This window comes from Cucumis sativus, unplaced genomic scaffold (assembly GCF_000004075.3).
Source record: "Cucumis sativus cultivar 9930 unplaced genomic scaffold, Cucumber_9930_V3 scaffold140, whole genome shotgun sequence".
NCBI classification, from domain to species: domain Eukaryota; kingdom Viridiplantae; phylum Streptophyta; class Magnoliopsida; order Cucurbitales; family Cucurbitaceae; genus Cucumis; species Cucumis sativus.
In genome coordinates this window covers 122-10,956 of record NW_022279541.1, presented here as the reverse complement: position 1 = coordinate 10,956, position 10,835 = coordinate 122, and the positions used below count along the sequence as shown (strand labels likewise).

The window sequence follows — 10,835 nt, the reverse complement described above, 5'->3', positions numbered from 1 at the left end:
CTGGCTTGGCTCCCTCTTTTTTTTCTCTCTCCCTCTCTACCGGCTGCCATGCTGGGTGAAGAACTCTAAGGACCTACTAGGCGGGTCGGGTTTTGCTTAGGCAAGAAAAGCGGAGAGGATCCCCACGAAAATTCTGAAACCGGGGGATCTCGGCGCGCATTTTACTTGACCTAAGCGGCTGGCTTGGCTCCCTCTTTTTTTTCTCTCTCTCTCTACCGGCTGCCATGCTGGTGAAGAACTCTAAGGACCTACTAGGCGGGTCGGGTTTTGCTTAGGCAAGAAAAGCGGAGAGGATCCCCACGAAAATTCTGAAACCGGGGGATCTCGGCGCGCATTTTACTTGACCTAAGCGGCTGGCTTGGCTCCCTCTTTTTTTTCTCTCTCCCTCTCTACGGCTGCCATGCTGGGTGAAACTCTAAGGACCTACTAGGCGGGTCGGGTTTTGCTTAGGCAAGAAAAGCGGAGAGGATCCCACGAAAATTCTGAAACCGGGGGATCTCGGCGCGCATTTTACTTGACCTAAGCGGCTGGCTTGGCTCCCTCTTTTTTTCTCTCTCCCTCTCTACGGCTGCCATGCTGGGTGAAGAACTCTAAGACCTACTAGGCGGGGTCGGGTTTTGCTTAGGCAAGAAAAGCGGAGAGGATCCCACGAAAATTCTGAAACCGGGGGATCTCGGCGCGCATTTTACTTGACCTAAGCGGCTGGCTTGGCTCCCTCTTTTTTTTCTCTCTCCCTCTCTACCGGCTGCCATGCTGGGTGAAAAACTCTAAGGACCTACTAGGCGGGTCGGGTTTTGCTTAGGCAAGAAAAGCGGAGAGGATCCCCACGAAAATTCTGAAACCGGGGATCTCGGCGCGCATTTTACTTGACCTAAGCGGCTGGCTTGGCTCCCTCTTTTTTTTCTCTCTCCTCTCTACGGCTGCCACGCTGGGTGAAAACTCTAAGGACCTACTAGGGGTCGGGTTTTGCTTAGGCAAGAAAAGCGGAGAGGATCCCCACGAAAATTCTGAAACCGGGGATCTCGGCGCGCATTTTACTTGACCTAAGCGGCTGGCTTGGCTCCCTCTTTTTTTTCTCTCTCCCTCTCTACGGCTGCCATGCTGGGTGAAAACTCTAAGGACCTACTAGGCGGTCGGGTTTTGCTTAGGCAAGAAAAGCGGAGAGGATCCCCACGAAAATTCTGAAACCGGGGGATCTCGGCGCGCATTTTACTTGACCTAAGCGGCTGGCTTGGCTCCCTCTTTTTTTCTCTCTCCCTCTCTACCGGCTGCCATGCTGGGTGAAAAACTCTAAGGACCTACTAGGCGGTCGGGTTTTGCTTAGGCAAGAAAAGCGGAGAGGATCCCCACGAAAATTCTGAAACCGGGGGATCTCGGCGCGCATTTTACTTGACCTAAGCGGCTGGCTTGGCTCCCTCTTTTTTTTCTCTCTCCCTCTCTACGGCTGCCATGCTGGGTGAAACTCTAAGGACCTACTAGGCGGGTCGGGTTTTGCTTAGGCAAGAAAAGCGGAGAGGATCCCCACGAAAATTCTGAAACCGGGGGATCTCGGCGCGCATTTTACTTGACCTAAGCGGCTGGCTTGGCTCCCTTTTTTTTCTCTCTCCCTCTCTACGGCTGCCATGCTGGGTGAAGAACTCTAAGACCTACTAGGCGGGGTCGGGTTTTGCTTAGGCAAGAAAAGCGGAGAGGATCCCACGAAAATTCTGAAACCGGGGGATCTCGGCGCGCATTTTACTTGACCTAAGCGGCTGGCTTGGCTCCCTCTTTTTTTTCTCTCTCCCTCTCTACCGGCTGCCATGCTGGGTGAAGAACTCTAAGGACCTACTAGGCGGGTCGGGTTTTGCTTAGGCAAGAAAAGCGGAGAGGATCCCCACGAAAATTCTGAAACCGGGGATCTCGGCGCGCATTTTACTTGACCTAAGCGGCTGGCTTGGCTCCCTCTTTTTTTTCTCTCTCTCTCTACCGGCTGCCATGCTGGGTGAAGAACTCTAAGGACCTACTAGGCGGGTCGGGTTTTGCTTAGGCAAGAAAAGCGGAGAGGATCCCACGAAAATTCTGAAACCGGGGGATCTCGCGCGCATTTTACTTGACCTAAGCGGCTGGCTTGGCTCCCTCTTTTTTTTCTCTCTCCCTCTCTACAGGCTGCCACGCTGGGTGAAGAACTCTAAGTACCTACTAGGCGGGGGTCGGGTTTTGCTTAGGCAAGAAAAGCGGAGAGGATCCCCACGAAAATTCTGAAACCGGGGGATCTCGGCGCGCATTTTATGACCTAAGCGGCTGGCTTGGCTCCCTCTTTTTTTTCTCTCTCTCTCTACCGGCTGCCATGCTGGGTGAAGAACTCTAAGGACCTACTAGGCGGGTCGGGTTTTGCTTAGGCAAGAAAAGCGGAGAGGATCCCCACGAAAATTCTGAAACCGGGGATCTCGGCGCGCATTTTACTTGACCTAAGCGGCTGGCTTGGCTCCCTCTTTTTTTCTCTCTCTCCTCTCTACCGGCTGCCACGCTGGGTGAAGAACTCTAAGTACCTACTAGGCGGGGGTCGGGTTTTGCTTAGGCAAGAAAAGCGGAGAGGATCCCCACGAAAATTCTGAAACCGGGGGATCTCGGCGCGCATTTTACATGACCTAAGCGGCTGGCTTGGCTCCCTCTTTTTTTTCTCTCTTCCTCTCTACAGGCTGCCATGCTTGGTGAAGAACTCTAAGGACCTACTAGGCGGGGTCGGGTTTTGCAACCCTAAGCAGCTTGGTCGTATTGTTTTGTTTTTATCGGCTGTTATGTTGGGTGAAGAACTCTAAGAACTTGCCGACTTTGCTTTCTACTTGACCTAACAATCATATTTTGCTTTCAAACAATCTTATACAAATGTGTATGGCCAAAAGAGGGATTTAAAATTAATAGAAAAAAGGCATTAGAATATGGCAAAAAAGGGGATTAAAATTGAGATAAAAAAGACAACCGCACATATTATTATGTACATAATTCACAATATTCAGAAAATGAACCAAGTGTTCTACTCATTTCTAAGCTACCAATATATGCATTTTCAACATATGTAACATATTCAAATATCAAATACAATCACAAATCCGAGCTCCGTTCTCATGGTTAGGCATACATGCTTTTTTATGCTAAAAAGCGAAGTAGACATGGTACTTATTCTAATCATAGAGCATTGCAAAAGTTTCTAAATTTTGACATTTTTAGCAAAATTTGCAAAATAAAAATTTCCCAAAGGACATGGAATGTGCAAGGCTACAACCCCACCCGCCACTGAAAAATTTGCATTGTCCTCAAAGCATTTTAAGCAAGATTCTACGGATGGAAAAAAAAATTGAGAACAGAAGACCTCCCCTTGTAACCTAGTTTCTTCATGGAAGCTTGCTTGCAAAGATCCCAAGTTTGGTTATATTTCATTTTCCTTTATTCCTACAAAAAGAAAACAAGAATTTCCATCGAATTTTATTAAAGAGGTTAAACTAAAAATTTTAGAAAAATGTGCAGAATTGTTTAAGCTCGATTGCATTTTCTAAGCATCACTTGAATTATTAAAACGACCTAACAAATATTCAATAAAAGTTCGTAATTCATAACCTACCAAAAATTTCAAAAGATTGTTGTAGGTGTTCCACCAAACCTTTTGTAAATTACATACATCAATAAACTTACTTCTTATAGGGGGGGAAGAAACTATGTTTTAGAGACAGAAAAGCCACAAAACACTCTCCATCTCACTCTCTATCTGCCCTGTATCCAATTTAATCCAGCATTCAATTTAGAAATAAGCTTAGCAATTAGCACTAACCTTTATATAAGAAGTTAACACCGGTTTGATTACTTCATAAACTTCAGCTACGAAATCTGGTAAAGAGAAAGACCTAATCCATAATGTTAAAGAGGAAAAGACCAAGTCAGATTCCTTTATTCAAACAGGTTAGTATCACATCTCTAAAGGAAAAAACTTACGGACCTCTACGACGAATTTCCTTGAATGATGTAGGAGCACCTGATTCTTGAAACACAGTTTCATTTGTGCTGTGAAAAATAAGATTGATAAATAAAACTTTCGGCTACAATTAGCCACATAAACATAAAGCTGTGACAGGAAAACAAAAGCTAACAGATAATTAACTATACAGTTTGTAGGCAAAATACCAAATAGCCCATAATCAAGATCACAACTGAAGCAAACAATAATGTGTAGTTTATCATTTCCAACCAAATAGTTCAATAACAAATAAGGTCAAATGGCCAAATAATATGTCCTTTCACATAAATATTTACTCCTGAATTTTTTGAAGGATAATGTTATCGCTTCTCTCCCACGTTTCACAAAAATTCTTTTACATATTATGTTCTTTTCACATATTCCTATTGAAGAATCTCAATTGAGCATTTTGTGGTCAATTTGACTTGAAAGAAACGGCAGAACTTTCAATAAGAAAGAAGCAAGATGCCCAGTTTTTTTAACTGCTGTTTTTCTCTTCTTTTTTTTCTTTAACTTGCTGTAAATTGGAGATGTTTTCCATAACTACTTTGGCTTATGCAATTTACCTTCTCCCTAAATGCAACCATAAATCAAACAAACTAGATGAATAAATTTACACCACAGAAATCCATCCTATGAAGACTACAGCGGAGAAAGATGGGATAAGGATAAAGCATAGGAAGAGCAAATACCTCATGGGAAGTAAACTGATAAAAAATACTTTGTCTTGAGAGTAATATATCCCGAACCAATTTTCTGCCAGCCATTAAGATTTACCCACTGCAACTCTGCACACAAATATTTTTTATAAACAATAATTAACACAATCTAATTGGTATCTTATGGATATAAAAGACAGCATGGATCCATATTGGAAGGATTTCAAATTAGTCTACGAACAAAGAATTTGGAAGGATTTGTGATCAACTAAGGAGCTCTCGACTTTCTCCGCTGGAATTTACCTTCCTTGGGTACTTATCGACCAGAGACTGGAAGTAGTTGTGCTCTTCGTCCATAGTAGTCATCCAACCAGCAAGGGAAAGACCACGACGCGCAGTGGAATAGGAAAAAGAGCGTCGAGCACAGCTTTCGTGTCACCAGCAATCGTTTTTCCTTTATTGGTAGACCGAAAAGGCTTTGTCAAGCAGGCAGGCATGATTGTCACTCGATCGACAGTTGAGAAACCCGGCGCTGTTAGGGCTAGGAGAAGGAGATGGCCGTGAATGGGCGATTTTGAGGAAGACGAAGAAGATAAGAGAAGGGGAGAGGACGAGAAAGTAGAGAGAGAGCCGTTAGAGAAGAAGTGGGGGAAGAAATTCTTTTATTTAAGATTCAACTGCATTTATTTTTTATTTATTTAATTTCTTTTTTTTTATTTAATTTAAATAATATACATAAATTTGCAAATTGGAATATATAGTTATATTACTTATTATAGAATATCAAATGAAAATAGTGATTAGTAGTGATTATAATAAACGTCTAAAATAAACAAAAGTAACAAATATTCAAAAAAAATATTCTTTTTTTATTTAAATAATACGAAGGCTAGTACCCTTCGGGAAGTGATTGGTCTGCCATATGCTATAAACGGGATTAAACTCCATTTCTCATACTTTCACTCATTGATTCACTCATTGTTAAGATTAGGTTAGGTATATTTCGATCTCACACTAAGCCAAGAAATTCAAAAACGATAAATTTTAAAATATGGGGATAGGGATCAACAAGTTATTGAAAAAAATTTCCTCCCCAAGTAGAATTGATTTATCAATGATTCGGTGAATGTATCTATGTTCAATTCGTGTGTGTACATGTATGAATCAAATTCATTTCGTTAGGATGGGGCTCATCAATTGAATTAGGGATCGGTCTTATGATGAAACAATTCATTGCATTGATCAAATCCAATATAAAAAAACCATTTTACCTATACTCATTAGATAAATCCAGTTCCTCAATGAGCGACTATGTGGATAAGATATATTTATGTACATATCTTATTATTTATAATTTATAATAATTATATACACTAGACTCATCGTGGCTAGTGGCTTACTCAGAAATTGAATCAAACAGGCATTTTTAACTCAGTGGTAGAGTAACGTCATGGTAAGGCGTAAGTCATCGTTCAAATCCGATAAGGGGCTTTGGCTTTTTTCATAAAACTCCAGCCGTAGTATTCATATTTGAATGAGGGAAACGTGGGTGAGAGAGAAGGGGAGATGAGGGAAAAACTATAAAGGATTTAGTGAAGAAAAACTCATTTAAAATATATTTGAATTATTTGTGATAAAGCCCATTTAAAACCCAAAACAATTTCTTTATAACTAAAACAAATATTTTGTTTTTAAAAGTTAGACTAAAAAAATCAAATTTTACTGCAAAAACTGAGATAAAATTGTCAGTAATGATAAAGCAAAAAAAAATATTTGTTTTTCAAAAATTATAGTCCAAAATTTTCAAGAAATGTGAAATTTCATTTAATAAGATAAAAAAAAATTGTGAACATTAGTTTCCAACTTGGCAATGGATGAAAGTATTAGAAATTGAAAATAATTGTTAGACATGCATGTTAGCCATCACCACAAACCAATCCAATTGTTCATTCAAAAATGTTGAATTTATAATTAATGGTTCTCGAAACATTCATACAATTTTTTTTAATTTAACTTACTTAATTTGAGTTTTCTTACGATGTTCATGTCGATATTATACGAAAACTTGTCTTAAATGATAAAATTGCTGAAGATATTCACAATATAACAAAGTTTTACCGTTTGTTAGTTAGTGATAGAACATGTACTAGTGGTCTATCAATTATCCTCTATGGTTTTAGTTTAGTGGTTATTTATCAAGCTCTTAAATAAATTAAATAGTGATTTAAAATATAATGTAAAAGAATATTCCAAGAATAACCTTGGAGTATCACTTAAATTTTCAAAACGACCTAATAATGCTAAACTATAAGCTCATAACTCATAACCTATCAAAAAGAAATGAAAGAAATTGTCAGACTTATTGACTGTTGTGAGCAACACTTCGAAGAGAAAATCTTTATTGCCAAGAATCAACTTCTTTTCTGATGTGTATTTTAAGTATATGTTGCATCTCTGTCTTGTTATCATGTTGTATTTCATTGTACTTATTGGTCTGATTTGCATTTTTTATTGGTTACATGTGTTTTACTAATAAGAATTTGTTCTCTCATTTGTTTATTTGTGTTAATAAGTGTTCGTGTAATTGCAATTTTGTTCTTGAAGATATTTTGCTTTAATAAAGTTAGTTCTTTCTATAAGGATCATTTGCTTGTAAGATTATAATTTTCTTGTCCAATTTTTCCAACTCACATTTCAACTTGTAACAGGTGAATCCCTTCTAAATAAGAGCTTAAAAAGAAAAAACAATTGGAACTTTAACCATAAAATCAAGATACTGCATCTTATTTGTAATGAATTGCTATAATTTCTTCCAACATTATGAAACATTTATGTTATAGTTTTATTATTGTAAACATCTTTGCTAAACATCATTGTAATTTCAAACACAACTTTGCCAAAGTTCCCAAGATAGTTCTATAGCAATGTTCCACAGGCTATCTTGCAAGTGATGTGGAACTCCTTTGCTTTTTTGAATAGTAAGTTGGCCTTCCTCTTTTGTTATGCTTTGTTTTGTTCTTAATACTTGCTTTTATCTTCGCCTATTTCATTCCTAGTTGATATATTACATAGTCCTCTTAAATCTACATTTTTTTTCTGTTTTATGATTCGCTTGATTTTAATGACTAACTTTGACGAAATACTGTTGAACAATATTACATGTTTTGCATCTAAACCTCAATTGAAAAGGTTTGTTACCTGTATCATTATAAGGTTTCCATCCATCTTTCTTATGCCATAGATGAAGTTTTCGCTTAGATCTTTATCTTAGTTCGGCCTCTTTAAAATGTTACTCCATACAAGGAAGATCGAAAGTTGTGATTACCAAGTGTAGATTTGTATTGTATAGTTGCCTTAGTTATTTTTTTAATTATTCTTTTTAGACGTTATTTTCTTTTATAATTAGTTCTCTTTAGTTAGAATTTCTATTAAATTATACTTACCTATTATCAAATCCTTTTTCAGTAATAAGAGAAAATGGAGTTTTTCTCAAATAACAAAGTGATTATTTAAGATAGTATGCTAAAGGGAACACATCCAACTACCATGTTCAGAATATTACCTTTGCCGATTGAAAGTCTTGGATTCTTGGTCAACTTTGAACGCAAATTTTTCTTATTTGATTAATAAATATCAGGGTAAAAAGATATTATATTGTAATGTTGTTTTGCTTCACTTGCATCATACACTAAAACACAAGATTAAAAAAATATATATATTTAGACTTTTGTATGGTAGATTAGGTGTTCTCTTTGAATTGGTGTTGGTATTGGCTTTCTAATTATGATATGATTTTGGGAACCTTTGAATTATGTTCTTCAAACCTTCTCTCTTCGATTGAAGCTTATTATATTTTATCGTTCTTAGTATGTTTTTTTTTCTTCATTTTTTCCCTTCTAATATTTTTATTTGATATATAATGTGCATAAAAGAGAAAGTAGTTAATGTGTTTTACATTGTTGTGTTGTGACAAGTTGGTGAAGTTGGTTCAAATATTTAAGATTTGGTGAAGCACTTGGAATAGTCTAAGTTCAAACTTTTAATCTGTAGGATAAGTATCACTTTATAAGTATCACTTGGATTTTCAAAACACCCTAACAAAGTTTAATTGTAAGTTGGTAACCCATAGCCTACCAAAAAGTTCAAAAAGTGTGAAAAGGGCACTTCAAGACCGAAAATGGCAACCAATTGGATAAGGTCAACAAACTTAGTTTCAAACCAACCTAAACCGAGTTAAAAACGTGTCTAAGTATCACTTGAACTTTCAAAATGTCCTAAAACAGCTTACGTGTAGGTTCGTAACTCATAACCTACGGAAAAAGTTCAAATATTGTGAAAAAAGCACTACAAAACCCAAAATGGCAACCAAGTGTGTAAGTGCAACAAACTTAGTTCAAACCAACCTAAAACGTGCTCAAAACGTGTCTAGGTATTACTTGAGTTTTCAAAACGACCTAGCAAATCCTAAGTGTAAGTTTGAAACTCATAATCTACCAAGAAGGTTGAAAAAAGCATTTCAAGACCAAAAATGACAACCAAGTGCAACAAACTCAATCTAACCTAAAATGTATTCAAAACGTGTGTAAGTATCACTTGAATTTTCAAAATGACCAAGCAATGCTTAAGTGTAAGTTTATAACTCACAACCTACCAAAATTTCAAAAAGTGTGAAAAAAGTACTTCAAGACCAAACATGTCAATCAAATGTGTTTAAAACTTAGTGTCAAAACAACCTAAAACGAGTTCAAAACGTGTCTAAGTATCACTTGCACTTTTCAAACGACCTAAAAAAGCTTACGTGTAGGTTTGTAACTCATAACCTACGAAAAAGTTCAAATAGTGTGAAAAAAGCACTACAAGACCCAAAATGGCAACCAAGTGTGTAAGTGCAACAAACTTAGTTCAAACCAACCTAAAACGTGCTCAAAACGTGTCTAGGTATTACTTGAGTTTTCAAAACGACCTAGCAAATCCTAAGTCTAAGTTTGTAACTCATAATCTACCAAAAAGGTTGAAAAAATCTTAGCACTGCTGGAGCATATGAATGGAGTGTTGCAGCTGCTGAAGCTTTTGAGAATTTAAAGATGGCTACGATGACTCTCCCAATCTTAGCACTTCCAGATTTTTCCTTACCATTTGAAATAGAGACCGATGCTTCTGGATGCGGGGTAGGTGCTGTCTTAATTCAAAATCATCGGCCAATTGCTTATTTTAGCCAGACATTAGCTATGAGGGATCGTGCTAAACTAGTTTATGAACGGGAATTAATGGATTGCTAAGCTTCTTGGCTACAATTTTGATGTCGTGTATAAACCGGGACTAGAAAACAAAGCAGCAGATGCCTTGTCTCGTGTCCCTCCTACTTCCCAACTTAATCAACTTACTGTTGAGATCAGTTAAATTGGCAGTCCCCAACACTGAAGTTGACCCTAAATTAGTCCCAGAAATTAATGGGATGGATCTGAATGTCTTGTTCAATGATGAAAATATTTTCCCTATTAATATTCCCTGGATTTGCCTAAAGATTTAGTGTCTATAGTTGGTGATTGTGGAATCATTCTGGCTTAAATTAGATGTGCAACTGCCTTTTCCTCCTCCCAGTCATTATTAAGGTTGTCTACTGGAACACTAAGGGTTTGAACGACTCCACTAAACGTGCAGCACTTAAAAATTCATCAACAGTTGTAGTCATGATTCAAGAATCTAAGAAGGATACCTTGAACTCGGCTTTTATAAAATCATTGTGGAGTTCTAAGGATATTGGCTGGGATTATGTGGCTTCTGTTGGATCTTCTGGGGGAATTCTTACCATGTGGGACAGCAGTAAAATATCTGTAACAGAGGTCATTAAAAGACGCTTCTCTTTGTCAATCAAATGCCTCACTTTGTGCAAAAAGGTTTGTTGGATCACAAATGTCTATGGCCCTTGTGGTTGCAGAGAAAGGAAATTGGTTTGGCCCGAATTGTCTTCCTTAGCTGATTGTTCGGCCGTGGCCTGGTGCATAGGTGGGGATTTTAATATCACTCGTTGGGCCGGGAAAGATTTCCTTTTGGCAGAAGTACTAGAGGAATGTCATTATTCAATAAGTTTTATTGACATGGTTTCTCTCATGGAAATTCCATTGCAAAATGGAAGGTTCACTTGGTCTAGAGACGGTAATTCTCCTTGAAGATCATTATTAGACAGA

At 37.9% G+C, this 10,835-nt stretch overlaps 2 long non-coding RNA genes across 2 annotated transcripts; both read right to left on the bottom strand.

Annotated features, from left to right (window-relative positions):
• Positions 1 to 3,804: 3,804 nt before the first annotated feature.
• Positions 3,805 to 4,210, bottom strand: LOC116405672. The gene is made up of 2 exons (XR_004218765.1): positions 3,971 to 4,210; positions 3,805 to 3,878 (listed from the first exon to the last, which is right to left on the bottom strand). It is a non-coding gene; the product is annotated as an uncharacterized LOC116405672 (long non-coding RNA).
• Positions 4,211 to 4,363: 153 nt separating this feature from the next.
• Positions 4,364 to 5,271, bottom strand: LOC116405671. The gene is made up of 2 exons (XR_004218764.1): positions 4,951 to 5,271; positions 4,364 to 4,776 (listed from the first exon to the last, which is right to left on the bottom strand). It is a non-coding gene; the product is annotated as an uncharacterized LOC116405671 (long non-coding RNA).
• Between the last annotated feature and the right edge of the window lie 5,564 nt (positions 5,272 to 10,835).